The following is an 18,101-nucleotide window of genomic DNA, read 5'->3' as shown; positions in this document are numbered from 1 at the left end:
ACCGTTAGGCACCAAAATGGTTTCCTTTGGAAAAGTTACCACGTGTGCGTGTAGAGCCCTGAGTCTGGCTAATCAGGAGCAATCTCCTTTTCTTAGAGAAATAATTCAATGTTGGATGGAACCATGGAAAAAGTGAGTTCCCTCCAAATCCTGGTAATGAGGCAGTCAGGGCTGAGGACAAAATAGTGAGGTCTTTTGAGGAGACGGTACCTCTTAGTAAGTGGAGATACATTTTTTTTTCTTCCCAGCAAAAAACCTGCTGTTTCAAATTTCCGACACTTGGCTCATTGTTCCATTCCAGCACGGAGTACGTTTTTCGTGCTACAGGTCATCTCTGCTTGGGCAAACTCTACCGGTTTTCAGCGTCGAGGCAGTCAGAAGTGAACCTAGTATTTTCTGATTAGAAGAGTAATAATACTCATGCCTGCTTTTTTTTTTTTTTTCAGCCTTTATTTTTAAGTGATCTCTATGCCAGGTGTGGGGCTTGAACTCACGACCCTGAGGTCAAGAGTTGCCTGCTCCACCGATTCAGTATTTTCAGATGTATGTCCGCTTTCCTAGAAATGAAAGACGTTTGTTTGAAAAAATTAAAGTGGTTCAGTCTATTATTAAATATAAGAAGTAAAGCGTTGCTCATCCTCACTCAGCTTTCCACATTTGCATGATGGTTTTTTGCTCTGTCAGTAAATGCATCAGGTGTGCCCTGCACTTTAGCTATATCATCTAGCAAGTATTCTCATGGTACGTGCCTGCAGAAGTGGACAGGTAGACTTCTGGCCGGGCGTTTCATGAATTAACCTGGTTTAGTTATTAAGGAGGAGCACTGGGTAGTATATGTAAACAATGAGTCATAGAACACTACATCAAAAACTAATGATGTACTGTAGGGTAACTAACATAACACAATTTAAAAAAATAATAATAAAAATAAAAAATGTCAAGAAGGGCTGGGTTCAAAGTCCCGTCAGAAGATGTCCATCTTTGAGCACTGAGGTCTTCCACATTGTCACTGAAGTAAAACCAAGATGGTAACCCCAGAGCCAGATGTGGCCATTCACATCCATGGGCTACTGAGGTTGGGAGTGGCATGTCATGGAGTGACTTGGATGGAGGTCAAGACCATGGCTCTGGAAGATCCAGAAACTATGGAGAGCAATGTGTGGATCCTAGATCATCAAGTGACCCCTTGTCGGAGATACTGAACCCAAGTATACAAGAGTGTCTTACCAGAGACCCACCATAGGGTAGACCCCACCTTCTCAGTATGGAGAGCGTAGATTTTAAGCAGGACCACTGTGGATGAGAGAATTCCTATTTCCACTTGTCATTTCCCAACTGGGACTTCATTGGGCAACATTTTCTTAATTACATATTTCTGACAGCGTTGCCAGCAAAGAGGTGGGCAAACCCTAACAGAACTGTCTTGTAGGCGTTCGGGGGTGCTGTCGCAGAAAAGGGGCAGGGAGGCGTTGGCCAAGACACCCTGACGAAAGAGAACACGAAACAAATTATTTGTGGGGAACAGGAAGACAACGGCTCCAACAATCCACATGGGATAACCAAAGCTGCACCCTCAAACCCAGGCTCCATCTGGCTCTAGACATGAACCCAAAACAGTAACCCGTTGATTTTCCCAGCCCTCGGATCCACTGTCAGCCTGGGATCCAGGCCTGGGGTAATCAGCAGCCTGGACGGCGAATAGGGTTTGGAGTCGAAATCCATCTGAGGCCTCTCTCCCTGCCAATGTGTACAGCTTAATAATTGCTTCCTCGTTCCTGCCGCATTCAGGTTCAAGAGAAGCACAAGCCCCTCCAGCGGCATTATGCAAATCGGGCCCACTGCGTTCCTGCGGCGGCATATAGAATATGTAAATTTATGGCAGCGGCGGCGGCGCAGGCTGCTTAAGACAGAAGATTTCTCAATGATGAAATTAGATTTTCTGGAAAGAGGCTTCCGAAGACCTGTCTCCGTTCCTCTGCCTCGTGCTATGCCGCCTAGCCACCAAACTGGTGCTCTGGGAAACAATTAAGTGAATTATAGGCTGTAACCTATTTAGAAAGAAAGAAAGAAAGAAAGAAAGAAAGAAAGAAAGAAAGAAAGAAAGAAAGAAAGAAAGAAAGAAAGAAAGGAAGGAAGGAAGGAAGGAAGGAAGAGAGGAAGAAAGAAGGGAGGAAAGAAGAAACAAACCAGGTTTCGTGAGGTCACAACAAATCCATGCTTTCTGGAACATGTAAACAAGAATGGATGCTGGGAGGGTGGGTGGGAGGCGGGGGCGGGAGCAGTGGGCTCTGGTTCGCAGGAAGAATTGAGGCAGGACAGAGAGCTTCAGCATCACCTTGGCCTTTACACTGGGGTCCATGGAGCTTCCAAGGGGGGCTGAGGGCAGGAAAGCAGACAGATCTCTGTTCTCAGCTTCAACTTAGGACGGCAGTTTTTATCTGCGATAGGTACCTGCCTTCTCCCGATCTCATCAGAAGAAAGCACTTATGTCCTTTAAAAAGGTTGAAAAATGATGCATCTAGACCAGAGGCTCTCAAACTTGAGCATGCATCAGACATACCAGGACAGCTTGTTAAACACGGACTGCTGGGTGCTATTCTGAGTTGCAGACTAAGTCGGTCTGGGGACACCTGGGAAAGGCACCTTCCTAACCAGCTCAGGGTGATGGCTTACACTGCCGGGGCCAAGGGGACACTCCCTGAGAACCACTGCCTTGGGCTAGTCTTCATCTGACAGATGGGGGAGACTAGGGCCCAAAGAGTTTGGTGCCTTGTCAAAAGCCACACAGTGGAGTGTAGGGCAGGCCACAGATCTGGCTCTTTCCACCCCCCTCATCCTTATCATCTCACTGAGATCATCTTTGTTGCCATTGCCATTTCCTGAGCCCTTCCCATGTACTAGGCACTTACACACGTCACTCGTGTAGACTTCACCGCCGTGCTGGGCAGGAACACTGCCATCTCCAGTGAGGATACCGTTAGGGGCTGAACGTTTGCCTCCTTTGAAAATTCATAGGTTGATGTCCCCATTACCTACCCAACCCCTCTTTCTGGCCATCTCCCACCCATGCACACATGAAGAAGAGGTCGTGTGAACACAGAGTGAGAAGGGAAGGCCTTCTCTGAGAATTGTAACCTGCCAGCACTTTGACCTTGGATTCCCAGTCTCTGGAATTGTGCATGCTATTTCAACCCCTGTCTACGGTATTTGTTACAGCAGCCCGAGCTGGCTTAGGCAGTCCCCGAGACCCCCCTTCAAGCTGCCTCACTGCCTCATCCTCAGGTTTCTCATCTGTAAAATGGGACATTCTGAGCCTTGAGAATGTTGGGAGGGTTCCATGAGGTTTTACTGTGCTGAGCTCAGAGTCTCGCCCACAGTGGTTAGATCAGAGGAATTACCATTACTCTTGTCATTATTGTTATTGATTGAATTGGGACTAATTGAATCTGGGGACACAGAGCAGAGTTGTGAAATGAGCTTAGGGTTAGTAGTGTTAGGATCTCAATTCTGAACCCGAGCTCTAAGTCCACCTGCTGTGAGACTTGGGGACATGTCATCATCCTCTGGAAGACCTGATTTTTGCAGGAGTGGATGGAACTTGGTGGCCCCAGAACACCCAGTTGTATGAGCTCCTATAATTCCAAGAGTGGGGCCGTTTGTCATTCCCATGTTACCTGAGCGGGTGGCATTCAGCTTCTCCTGGACTGCAGCTCAGCCTCCTCCTGACCTCACTGCCTCCGGTCTTGCCCCAGCCACTCCACCTTTCGAGAATTCTCAGATGGCCACCAGATTCAGTGTTTCCCTGCTCAACTTTTCTGTGCCTCTCTGTTTCCCTTCCTCGGGTCAAGGTTAAGCCTGTCAGCTTGGCACCCGGTCTCCTTCATGTTCTCTCAGTCCCTCCCTCCCCATCTCTCTCTCTTCCCGTCTATTTTCCAGTAACACACACAAGTACCTGTAGGTCCTGGTCCTTGTGCTGTTTCCTGACTTCTTGTTCTTGCTGTGCCTTCTGCCTATTAGTCCATCCATGCCCTTCCTCTCTATCTACTTGACCTTCAGTGCTCAGCTCAGGTATTTTGTGCCCTGAGACTCTTCCCCTTGCTGACCTTTTCCCTGCCCCCAACCCCATGCTGCATGAGGCACTTCCTCTAAGCTGCATGTATGTATCTCACACTTGTCCTTAACACTTCTATTGTAACGGTCTCCTGAGTTTCTCGTCTTTTCCACCACACAGTGACTAGTTTAAAGGCTTTTTGGAAATGTTCTGCTTTGTTGTTTGTTTTATCTGCTGCCTATATATAAGCCTCACACATGGAGGGACTGTATATCTATTGTGCTTGCCACTGTAATTGCCATATGTTTTTCTACATTGGGCACATAAGGAATGCTCAATCCTTGAATTAATAAATTTAAATCTCTGCCCATTTCCACGGTTTCTTAGTAACCATCATATCCCCATTGCCTAGCAAAATGTCTGGCATGGAAGTGTTTGGGAAATAGTTCCTGAATGAAGGAATAGATGAATAAAACAAGTGACTTCATATATAAGTGTATCAGTCAGCTCTTGCTGCATAACAAACAGACATGGAATCCCAGTTGCACACAACAATAGACATTTATTTCTCCTCTAGCTTTATTCTGTGAGTCAGGTGGGACAACTTTGAGCTGCAGGCTGTGTCTGGCTCAGCTCCACATTCCTGCCATCCCCCATGGGCTGGCAGTGTCACCAGAACACATTCTTCTCCTGGTGAAGGCAGAGGTACAAGAGAAAAAGTGGAAGCACACAAGATTTATTAAGGTCTCATCCCAGAACTAGCACCCTGCTCCTTCCATTTCTTTAACCCTGGCCAAAGCCAGGCATGTACATGGTCAGGCTCAAAGTCTGTGCAGAGGGGTGTGTGCTCTAGGGGGAGAGGCTGCAAAGTCCCATGGCAATAGTCATGGATACAGAGAGGGGTAAAGGATTAGGAACAATAATTAAGTCTACTCCAATGACCAGTCCCAGCTATCTCGTCCCAAGCTTATGGCATAGGGTAACAACTTGCTATGACCGCTGAGACAAAGTGGCTGTGGCGCCCCTCCCATGTTCAAGACACTAGAATGTCTTTGTACTTTCTGCATTTTATGCCCTCCTTCATCTCCCACCCTGCAATTTTCAATGATTTTCCGGTGCTTGCATTAAACAATCTCCAGGTCTCTGCCCACAGGCATTGCTGTGCTGGGGCATGTCACAAGCATGCCCCCCCAGCTTGTCCTTCTCCCAGCCCACAGTGCATGTTGTGAGGGTCCCCCTGATGTTTAATGCATGAGCCCACATCCTCCCAGCAGCCGCCGCAGACAGATTCTCCCAGCATGGGAACGGCCATGAAATCAGATGACTGTACAGGAAGTAGTCGGCCCCCGCCCCCCACCCCCTGCCTACCAATTGTTGTGAGGTTGCCCTGCTTCGAGTCAATTCCAGTTTTGCAATCTCTTTTATTAATGTGCCGGAGGCAGAGAAAAATGCATTTGTAATTTCCCCTTAATGGCTGGTGGAACTTCTTTTTGCTTTCTTTGTGAGCATTTGTTTGTGGTACACACACACACACACACACACACACACACACACTCTTTGGGTCAGGGTGAATTGAGTGGCAAGACAGTGGATGTCAAAGCACAGACACAGAGCCTTGGAATATTTCAGCAGGAAGGGTCTGAGCTCAATGGCTGCCACATTGTGTTCCCAGAGCACCGGGCTCCCTCAAATTAGCATTAGAAGATACCGCAGGGTGAGAAGAAGTGGGGTGAATTGGCAGCTTCCTACTCCTGCCCTCACTTCAATCAGAGCATCTCTGTTTTAACCTGCTTTGTATACTAGGGCTCTCCACAGGCTTGTTAGGAATGAAAGGTGTCATTGCTGTACCAAATATGCAATGACCCTTATTTCCTCTCCCCTGGTTTCACAGAAAAGAAAACCAAGTCTCAGAGAGCTGGTGACTAATCCCACGTCACAAGATGAACTGGGGGTGAGGGTACTTGGGGACGGGGCTCTGTCTCCTGATTCCAAACTTGATATTCCTGTCTACAAATAGGTTATACTTCAGAATGCTAAGTGTCTTCACTAAAATGGTTCGATATGTATTTTTTTTCATCTTCTGAACATGTGACCATGGATGTTTGTACTGAAGGAAAAAAAGCCATGGTGGGGGAATCTCCTTTTCCTTGCTGTAAAGGAAATGAATATTTACCGAGCATCTAGAATATTCCAGACACTGGACTGCATATACTTTTGATACTTACTATGTAACAAAAACCTTACCCCCAGGTGGGAATTACTATTTTCTATGTTACAGATGAGGACACTGAGGTTCAGAATGAGTAAAGGACTTCTTTAAGGACACATGGCCAGGACATGGTGGAAATGGGATTCCAAATTGGGTTAAAGAAAGAGTAAAGTTTTAAAGCACTTAGCTCTTTGTGGATTTTAAGAGTCAAAATCATTCAAACAGTGATGTATGATGACAGTGACCACAGCTGCTGTGAGACATTGAGTGCTTACCTTGAGTCTGGTGCTTACTGATGGCTTTACATTTAGGGCTGCCAGGTATAGTTGTGTAGGGTGTGTACTGCAGAAGAGCTCCCAGCCGAAGGGATGGGAGAGAGCTGAACTCAATCTTTAAGTTGCTCAGCAGACCCTTAGGTAAGGCTGCATGCCCCTGGAGGATGGAGGTATGTTCTCTAATCACCCTGCCAGAAGTGGTTGCTTTTTCCCACTTCTGTCAAAGGCACTCTGGGCAAACTGCTCTTTTGTTTTCACACCAGATCTCCTACAGTAAGCAGGGTAACATTGTGACTATCTTCATTCTAAAGATGAAGAAACAGAAACACAGGGAATTTAGAGTTCTTGCCCAGCATTTGGTTGCAGAACCAAAATTCAAACCCAAGGTTGTGAAACTCCAAGGCTTGAAGAGGTAGGAATTTGCAGCTGTATCCACTCATACTCCCATCCTCCCCAAAGACTGTTGGGTTTCACAGGGTTTTAAAGATAGTGTTTGGAGATTCAAGACTGGAGGGCTTCTTGGAGGAGGTGTCATATGTAATAGGAATCATGAGAGATTCCGAGATAGCAAATGACACTTAAGGATCAATCCAGTTGGGCTTATTCAAACAGTTTCTTTTGGATCATGTGTTTGAACTCTTGTCCCTCACTCCTTTCTCTAAAGGAGAGCCCATGGAGTGGGCAGAAGACCCCCAGATTGTGTGGGTCTGATCTCTACCTACCATATACCCTTTTTCCTAAAACAGCCTCGAGCTGGGAGACTTCCTGGAGAAAAAATATCCACTCAAAGCTAATTGTCATGCAATGTCCCAGAGCCAGTTACTTATTCTGAGGGACCCTGAGGTGGCTTGAGGACTTGACAAATAAAGAGGAAATAATTTGCAATGTGCTGTTTACACATAATCAGAGGGTACTAAGGGGAAAAAAATAGTGTCACAGCCTACAGCTTCCCACGTTTTATTTTGATCTTCTCCTAAATCCTTACATAAGTAGAGAGGCAGCTGAAGACTAATTTTTGGGGGGGGGGGCGTGGGGGCATGTTTGTGTGTTTGGCCAAAGAAAAGAAGAACTTTCTTCAAATACAAATGCATGGCCAAAGAAGGCTGAATGAGACCACGTCCCCCATCACTCCGAGAAGGAGGCAGTAAATGACAGGTACTTAGCACTCTTGCTTGATGCCTGAGGCAGACACTCAATAAGACTTATGGCTATGGGTCCTCCCATCTATCCCCAGAGGTGGGTTCTATCACTGGCTCCACTTCACAGGTGGGGAAATTGAGGCCCTAAGACACAAAGCCTCCTGTCCAAGGATATGTGACTTGCCCAAGCTCAACCCAGTACTAGCCACCCAGATCAGGCTGATGTTGGGGTCTGGGGATTATTTTTTCACTTCACTTCACCATTTAGCCTCCAAGTCGGTTTCCCTGAATTTTGATGTCAGTCATTTATTTTAGGGGCCTTAAAACAGGGGTTCTTTTCTCCAGGGGAGAGTCTTGGGGAGGCAGTGCTGTTTCTGGTTCTAGTCATCTTGATCTCTTCCACTGCACATGACTAATAAAGTGGGGCAAGGGGGTCACTGGAGACAAAGGAGACTCAGGCAGGAGACCTCAGGGAGCTTGCACAGGGACAGGGGATGTTGCTTGGGATTTAGAGGGAAGCCCAGGGATGGCCCAGCTCTGAATTTTCTCTGAACATTTCTTGAAATCCTCCTTTCCCTTTCCTGGTCCCCTTGAGAAATTGGGCATCTGTGCCTCTACCTACCCTCCTTCTCTCTCACCTCTCCTGACTTTAAGGAGCCAAGATACCTTCTTAGAACTTCAGAGTTGTTCATCCTTCTATGTTCGGACTCACCTTCCCCTCTTACTGACCTAGGATCTTGGAGCCACAAGGGACCTCAGAAGGAACTCTAGTCCAGCCTCAGAGTCAAGGTTGGTGAAGTGACCTCAGCCTCATTTTATAGACAAGTCCTTGGAGGCCAAGTGCTCACTTCAGAGCCAAAAGCCGAAGAGACAGGACCCCGTCTACCAGGTTGCTTCTGTAGGGGAGCCTGCCCCTCTCTTTGTTCTCCACCCGCCCCTGTGTCTCTGAGCCGTGTGCAATTTACATCTACACGCGCCCAGATTTGCATGAAACACACAGACACACATACAGGACTGCTCCTGGCTTGAACAACAAGGGATGCCAAATGCCGTTCACATCTTTCTGGGGAGGAGCGCATCCATCCCGATTCTGTGTTTGCCAAAGCGCCATACGTACCAGACGTACATATATTCCGCGTGAATTTCCTTAATCTCCCTCACAGCTGTCCCTCTCCACGGCCTCTGCTAGAGCATTCCCAAATTACTTGTCTCTTGGCTGGTATAGCAGCCTGTTCCCTGACTCCCTGCATCCCTTTAAAAACAACAAGAACAGCAACAAAAGTGACGATAATAATGAGTGCTATTAATGTAGCCCCTACTATGTGCTGGGTGTCGCGAAACATGACATATGTGTTGCAACTGTGGGATGGAAACATTATTATCCCATTTTACAGGAGGGAAAAATGAGGCTCCAAGTTTACGTGCCTCACCAAAGGCTGGGGGTTGAGCTATTGAACTGTGGCTGGCTCTGAGACATGGGCTGTTGATCCCTGTGCAACTGCCCTCTGATCTCTCCATCTAGCTGAGCCGGCTGCTGTGATGACCACAGTACAGGGCAGAGTCCTTGTTCTGGAGGTCCCACAGGGTAGAAGCTGAGGGAGTGCACCGTTTCAACCTCTGATGTCACTTAACCCCTCGGATTCAATGTCCATTCCTGTAAAATACTAAGCACCAGAGTATTTTGCCATATAATATAACTATAGGAATTGATAAGATCATTACAAGGGAAGCACCATAGTTCTCAGCATCCAATCTATGCTGGGTAATTTAAATATTATGTCATAATGAGATAATTTTTATGTCTGACACTCAAAGCTCTCTTGGGTCAGGCTCTGCTTTCCTTTGACCATTAAAGTTTACCACCACAGTTTTGCTTCCCACTCTTGGTCTAGAAGGAGAGCCTCATTGGTCTTCATGAACTCCCCACTCTTTCTCTCCTCCATGAATTTGCACACATGGTTCTATCTGTCCATCTGCCTTTTACCCTTTCTGCAGACCCAGAATTGGTTTGCCCTCAATGCCCAGCTCAGAGACCAACTCCTACCTGGTGTCTTGTCTTTCCTTCATATTGGAAGCCACCTTTCCATCCTTAGACATAGCTTTGGGTCCTAGTATGTATTAGTTCTGATGTCTTATCATGCACCAGGTTAAAGATACAGCTACCTCAGTAGGACATGGTCCTTATTTTTCTCCATTATACTTTTTTAAAGACGTTATTTATTTATTTTAGAGAAGGGGGAGAGGGAGAGTGGGAGGGAGAGGGACAGTAAGAAAGAATCTAAAGCAGAGTCTGCACTCATTGTGGAACCCTAAGTGGGGCTTGATCCCATGACTGAAAGATCATGATCTGAGCCCAAACCAAGTGTCTGATGCTTAACCAACTGAGCCACCCAGGTGACCCCTTCTTTCTTTTTTTTTTTTTAAGATTTTATTTATTTGACAGACAGAGATCACAAGTAGGCAGAGAGACGGGGGGGGGGGCGGGGAGGGAAGCGGGCTCCCTCCTGAGCAGAGAGCCTGATGTGGGGGCTCAATCCCAGGACCCTGGGATCATGACTGGAGCCAAAGGCAGAGGCTTTAACCCACTGAGCCACCCAGGCACCACTGTGCCCCCCTTCTTATACTTTAAATGCCACTGGATGGAAGGAATCCTGGGTACCTCAATGACTGTATGGAGCAATGGTACACCTCCTAAAAACCCACATTAGACTGTGCTCTGAGCAAGAAACAAACCTTTGTTATGCTGAGCCATTGAGAATTGGAGGTTCTTTGTTATGGCAACTCCACTGCCCTAATGAATCTACCTAACTAAAATCTACGTTTCTTCTCCATATTTCTATCCCCATCTTGTTTCAGAAAGAACTTAGTCACTTAACAGTATATTTTAAGAATAGAATGGAAGACAAATACCTGTAAGAACATAAAATAGCACCAGTTATAACACCCAGAAATCTGTACTCTGAAAATCAACACTTCTGCTATGTATGGATCCAAAATTTAGTTCTGAGGTTCCTAGGAGCCAAGGTAAAAAGGGACACATGTTCAGTCACACACTGCCCAGATTGTTTTTTTTTTTTTTTTTAAGATTTTATTTATTTATTTGACACAGAGAGAGAGAGCGTGCAAAAACATAAGCAGGAAGAAGGGGAGAGGGAGATGGAGCTGAAGGCAAGATGTCTAACTGATGGAGACACCCAGGTTCCCCTCTCCAGATTCTTTGTGATAAAATACCACTGTGAAAGATAAATACAGTGGGAGTAACAGGATGGTTTTTCCTTGGCATATTTATTAAAAAGACCAGTGATTGGTTACAGCTCAACTCAGTACTGTCCAGCACTTATCCTGGGTATTGAGCTTGTCCCATGTCTTTCCTTGTGGAAACACAAACATAAATGGTGTTGAAAGACTCTTTTGGTGCATCTCACAGGGAAGTACTCAGACTTCTCTATAGGCCTGGGGTATCCTGGAGGGAAGAGACTCAAGCTTCTTCATTTCTGTGTTTTTATGTCTTGGTATAGAGTCTAGTCCATGAGGCAAACACTCAGTGAACATTGCTACTGATACTAGATATGTGAGTGTATGTGTGTATTACAGTGCGCTGTGTGTGTTGTATGTATGTTGAGCACATGTGTTGTGTACTGAGGTGTGTTGCATGCACATAGGTTGTGTGTGCATTGCACATATGTTGTGTGGGTGGTGTAGGAGATCCTGTGAGCATTGTCTGTGTGGCTTGTGTTTTCTGTGGGTGCCGTGTGGGTGATATGGGTGCTCTGTGTGCACTGTGTGTTGTGGGGGTGGTTTGGATGGTATGGGTCTTATGTTTTCTCTATGTGTGTCACGATGTGCTGTGTTGTGTATGCGGTGTGCGTGCATGTGTGTGTGTGTGTGTGTGTGTGTGAAAGCATATCCTCAGTGTCCCAGGTGTCCTGCATATGTCTTGTGGGATTGCTGCACATTCTCTCTGTATGACTTTGGGCCATTGTGTATCTGTTTTATGAGCATGGGGTATGCTCCTTGGTGCTGCCTGTGGGCCTCTGGGTTTGTACCCCTGCCCAACGCAGGCTCCTTGCATGCATCTACGAGTGTGCCCTGTGAGTCATTGTGGATACATCTAGAAGGTGGTGACTATTGTCTTCAAACAGAGAACAGCCATTAACACATTCATTAATTAGGATCATGTTGACACTTCTATTGCTGACTAAAAACATCTGTTTGTTTAATCAGTCTTCTTAATTCCTTACACTTATTCCCTCCGTGAGGAGATGGGCTTACTCTCCCATGTGCGTACACTGGGGTTTTATAAGGTGGGGGCATGAACTCTGTCAATATTGTCACAGGGTGACAGCTCTTGGGACAGCCCCACGGGCTTCCTAACAAATGAATATCCCTTTCAATGGTGCACGAGGAGGCATCCATGTTTCATTTGCCAGTGGCTTGTCCTTGTTTATTGACACAGACTGAACGACACATTACAGATCAGGTGTAAGAACTCCTCCATGGCACTCCGTCAAAACACCACAGGGTGTGATGTGATGTCCTGGGTACACTAACCACTCCATTCGCTTTCTTTCCCACCTGGGTTTGTACCCTAAACCTGGCGACAAGCAGCCGGTAACCTCGACTGCATCCGTTTCCCCAAAGCCTTGGTTTTCTTACACGTACAATGGGATGCTAAAAGGACAAAAGTAAAGATTAAGAGAAAACATAATTAAAGGAAAAATCAGCATAGCACCAGGAACTTAGGATGCCTAAAAAAGTTTCTTCTGTCCTCAAAGCCCCCCACAGCCCCACATGGATTCACTAGGGTTGGGGAAGGACAGCTGAGAAACAGACTCAAGGTCAAGGACTGACTCTGGTCACAGCCCCCACCAAGCACACCATTGGACGTCCAGTGCATGTCCGTTTCATCCCTCCTCTGTGCTGGGTGGGGCTGGGTGCTGAGAACACAGTCCCTGCCCTGGAGAATCCAGCAAGACCAGATGAGAGAGATGTTGCCACAGAGGCTGACTGGAATCTCACTGAAGAATGTGGGGAAAAGGGGGCCTCCCAGAAGAGGGGATACAAGGAGCATAGGCTCCAAAGCTGAGGTAGGAAGGAGGAAACCTCTTAGGGCTGGGAGCTTGGAGGAGAGATGCAGGGGTGGAGTTGAAAGGGAGGTGATGAATAGTGGAGGCGTTTTTTGTTTGTTTGTTTTTGTTTGTTTGTTTTTTGCCTTTGGGTCCCCCCCCCTTGGTGGTGTTCTCCATTATGCCTCATTTATTAATACATTTGGATATTTTTACAATGAACGCAAACAGTCCTACATCATCTTTAAAAATAATTGATAGTTTCTTATACATGATGTCTCTTATTTTAAAATCTGGGCTACACCGATGGACCCACAGGTGTTTGGGGATATTCATGTGATTTCTCCAGGGAATTTTCTTAGCAAAGGGTCAAAGAATATGTGCATATGGGCTCATATGGGTTTTAAAGCTTTAAAGATTTTTTTTTACTATTTTTTAATTGTGGTAAATATATATACAACATAAAAATTGCAGTTCATACCAAAATTGAGTAGTGAGATCTCTGTTTTCCTCTTTAAGCATACTTGGCTTCCAGCACTGCTGCTTTTCACCTTAAAATGGAACCCAAGCTTTTCTTAAAAGGATCATAAGAAGATTCAATAAGAAGCTACACAGAAAGGCTTGCTTTGTGCCTGGTACATGCCTCCCTCTTGGGAGGCATTATTTTGGGGGTATTGGCAAGGCACTGGGCTTTGGTGTCCAGACCCTGGACTCAGGCTTGCAAGCAGTGCGACCACACCTCTAAACTTCAGGATGCTCAGAATTGTGAAAATGGCATAAGATAATACAGATAAAGTGGATAGTGTCATTCAGATGTGCAACAAGCTATACTTTATCTTCTGACCATCATTATTACCTTTTGCTAATTCTGTACTTGAAGAAAAATAGTCACCTCAGATAAGCTCTATGAATATTTGTTTTGCGGCTTTGGTCCAGATGATGCTGTCATGCATCTTCTTTTCTACTCAAGGGCATCCTAGCAGATCCAGTTTTCTCTTGCAAATGGTGGTGATACTAAGTGGTATGTCTCTGAAGGATGGTTTCACTTCCTTTTAGAGCAAAGCGAGATTCCAAGTAAGAGGAAGGACCAAGGCATAGTTTGTGCTCCCTAAGAGCTAGATACTTAGTATCTTGGGTAATCCTCACAACAAACCCTTTGAGGGTGGTACTATACCCATTTTACAGATGAGGAAACTGAGTTTCAAGAAGCTTAGGCAATTTTTCCAGGATTACACAGCTAGTAGATAGTTGGACTTTGAATCTAACTATATCTGTGCTTTTGCTTTGACATTAAACAGCTCATTTTTTAGATGAGTGGATTAAAATAAACAAAAGCAAAAACAAACAAACCTAATGGATTTGCCAGGACCTTTTTATTTATGGAGATGAAAACTCCATTCAAACTAATTTAGGCAAAAGAGGGAATTTACAGGTTCTCATAAACTAAAAGCCTCACCTTGATTGCTGTGGGGCTGAATTCAGAGGTCCATCGAAGTCACCAGGAAAAGTCCATTTCTCCATGATGACAAGATAGTCCCCAGCAGCTTCAGGTTTTGGTTGCTCAAGCCTGACAACCCCAGCTAAGAGAGGGGCAGTTCTGGGGAAAATCCCAGAATTGACCCCAGTTGACTTATCTTAGGTTAGATGTGTATGCACCAGCCAATCCTAAGGTCTTGAGAATGAATGAGACGTTTTTATTGGCTGGATGTGATCTGCGTGACCATCTCGGATTGTGGAGGTCAAATCCATTCCCCTTGAACCCAGTGACACTGAGGTGGAGATTTTCCCCCAGGGAAGTCTGTAAGCTTGATTTAAAGATAGAGATGTGGCAGCTGGGAAGAGAATTAGGAACTGACCTGCTCTAGCCAGTTTGGGATTATGCAGAAAGGCATTGGAAGGGTCTTAAAAGGCGCTTCAGCAAGTCTAAAAATGGCAGCATTTCTCTCCAGCCAGCCTCGAGGCAGGGGACAGACCACGTGACTTCACTGAAGTCCCCTCCCAGCCAGCCTTTTGGGAAGACTCCAACCAGGACTCATTGTTCTGGCAAGCCCCCCAAAGCCTTGGGAATCAAAAAGCGAAGGAAAATGCAGGACCATCTGCTAGGGGCCTTGCCTTTCTTCCTCCTCCTCGTCTTCTTCTTCGTTGTCATTTAATTATGAAATGTCTATTGCTGGATTATTGATCTTCTGCTAGTAAGAGCTCCTGGGGTGATATATGGCACATGAGCCCACTCCTTTAATTCTGCAGCACGATTGAATATTGCCTTCGATGAAGCGCTTATTAGTCATGCATTGGAGAAGAAGTGGCATAGCCGTAGCGCTGACAGAGGGCCTTTGGGGGAGGACTGTCAGTGGTGGGGGAGGAGTGGAGGACAGACAGTTGTCTCAGGGCAGAGGGACAGTTTGTCCCTATTAAACCGTTCCACCCCTGGGTAAGTCACCACTCCCAGTCTTTCACTCAAAAATGTATTATCCCCTCTTTCTTGACAACCTACCTAAAGTTCCACCACTAATTAGACTGTTCTTGGGCTTCAGAAGTTTCTCATAGGGATGCCTGGGTGGCTCAGTGGGTTAAAGCCTCTGCCTTCGGCTCAGGTCATGATCCCAGGGTCCTGGGATCGAGTCCCGCATCGGGCTCTCTGCTCGGTGGGGAGCCTGCTTTCTCCTCTCTCTGTCTGTGTCTCTGCCTCCTTGTGATTTCTGTCTGTCAAATAAATAAATAAATCTTTAAAAAAAAAGAAGTTACTCATAAAGGCCACTGTTAACATGGATATGAATTTTAAAACCATGATTACAACCATGCTAGTTTCCTTCCTTCCTTCCTTCCTTTCTTCCCTCCCTCCCTCCCACCTTCTCCTTTTATCTTTTCTTTTCCTGTATTGTCTTTATTTTAAAGAAAGAGTTTTAGAGAAACCAAGTGCCAATAAATGACTATAAGTGCCAGGGCTGGACCTATTTGGATGAATACTGATCTCTGAGCCCATAGGCTGGACAATACGCTCCCTCTAAGATGACATACAAATCCATTAGTACAGACTTTTAGGGAACTGGGAAGAAGCAGAGCAGGGAATAACTGCCTGGGATCAGGAGGGAGCAGACAGATTTTAATTTGTTTAATTAATTACTTCAACCCTCCCTGCCTTGATTTCTTATCTGAAAAGTGGAAAGGCTCATGGTATTGTGGTAAGGATTTAAGGAGATAATTCATGTAAAGCCCTTAGCAAGGGGACTGACTCTCAGCAAATGTTCAATAAATGTTGAGAGTTCTTGATATTAGTATTCATATTAGCTACTTCAGGGGTCAGTTTATGTGGGTATTGTGTACAATAGGCATTCCATAAATGCTTATGGGATTAATCTACTTGTCCTGACCCCCATGGAAAAAGTCTTGAACTAGACCAATAGGGATGTTTTAATCCCTGTCTTGCTTTCATCCTTATGACAGTTGGAGTCACCCAGAAAGACACCAATTGTGATCATAGCGGTGATGGTGATAATTATCATTTCCAAAGAAGGGCCTTCGATTTGGGTTTTGTGTAAGGGGTTAGGTAAGTTAGAATTGCTGAAGCCCTGGTGGGGTGGAGGTGGGAAGAAAAGGAGGAAGATTCCATCTGTTAAAGAACCTCTAGTGGTGCCTGGGTGGCTCAGTTGTTAAGCATCTGCATTCAGCTCAGGTCATGATCCCAGGGTCCTGGGTTTGAGCTCAGCAGGGGGCCTGCTTCTCCCTCTCCTACCCCTCCTGCTTGTGTTCCCTCTCTTGCTGTGTCTCTCTCTGTCAAATAAATTTTAAAAATATTTAAAAAAATAAAGAAATAACTTCTTAATCTAAGGCACCATCTACAGAATGGTCTAGGCCTTCATGTTCATTCTCTCCCGCCTCACTACACTCAGGGACCAATGACCATTGGTGAATCAGGTGTCAGGTAAGCCTGAGCCCATGATATAAAAGTAAAAGAATCTCTGTTGTAGCCTCTGAGGGCATTCAAGGTCTAGCCCCAGAATCATTGACTTCATGTCATGGTCTGCTTTCCCTTGTTCTTCCCGTTCTGGCTACATAAACCTTCTTTCTGTTAATTGACTATATCAAGTTCTTTCCAGCTACAGGGCCATTTCACTTGCTGAGGCCTCCACCTCAAATCCTTTTCCACAGGTTCTTTGTATGGCTGATTCTGTCTCATCTTTCTTACGTTTTAGTTTAAATGTCACTTCTTCAGTGATACCTTCCATAATCTTTCAACAAAATGCAGCACCATTCCACCCCAGTCACCTTCAATCCCAGCATTTTGTCTATCATCTTGATATCAAAGAGTTAAAATCAGTGCCCAAATTCTTTGCTTGTTTTCTCTCTCCCTTACCATAAAAAAGGGAGAAGGGATGAGACTACTTTCATTCATACTGTTTCCCAAAATGTAGCACGCAGTAGGTGTTCAGCATGAGGTTTTTTGGTCGAAGTAAGATGTCCCCTCGTGGGGGAAGGTTCTGTGGAGCCTTGATCTACTGGATTATGGAAAGCTACCTTCCCTAGTGGTGAGGTTTTAGGGTTTCTCTGCAGTGGGAAATTGAAAGGAAGGTGGTTCTGAATCTGGTTCTGAATCCCCAAACAGGGCCACAGGGAGAAACTAGACATCTCTAAAGGGTTAGGTACAGGAATTAAAGGAGAATTTGGGGTGGATTGTTTGCCTTTGGGAAGACAGTCAGAGAGAGAGGAGTGGGCTGGGGAAGAAAGTCAAGTTAAGGGTACTGATGGGAGCAACCTGGAAAATGGAGGTTGGGGCAAAGAAAGAGGGAAGGGTACCAAGAAGGAATTGATCTATGGGAAGAGAGAAATGAGGAGAGAGAAAATCATGGAGCGAGAGAAAGGTAGAAAGGAAATCAGAGAAAACTGTCTTTTATGAGGGAAGCTGCCTTTGTAAGAGTGAGGGAGTGACAGCCCAGTGCATGCACCAGCCTCAGGCCAGAGCCCAGAGACCTCTCATTTCAGCACTCTGGACAGAGACCCTCCAAGGTTGACCCTAGACCCTATCACTAACCAGCCTTGTGACCTTGGGCAGATCATTTCCTTGTCTGGGCCTCATTTCTTAACAGTCAGATGGAGCTACTTACACCAGCCACCCAGAGGTATTGCTCAAGGGATGATGTAGAGCAATTGTCAGTTAGAGTCACCTGACAAGTCTTAAAGAATTTTGATGCCTGAACCCAGTCTCCAGGTGTTTTTACTCAATTGTTTTGGGACAGGACCTGGGCATTGACATTTTTAAGAAACATCCCCAAGAAATTCCAATGTACAGACAGTACTGAGAGGCGCTGGTCATTGTAAGTGCTTTGTGGCTGGAGAAAGTCGACACTGTTTTTCCTCAGTTCC

The sequence above is a fragment of the Mustela nivalis genome (assembly GCF_964662115.1).
Source record: "Mustela nivalis genome assembly, chromosome: 14".
NCBI classification, from domain to species: domain Eukaryota; kingdom Metazoa; phylum Chordata; class Mammalia; order Carnivora; family Mustelidae; genus Mustela; species Mustela nivalis.
Note: the sequence above shows the minus strand (reverse complement) of the source record.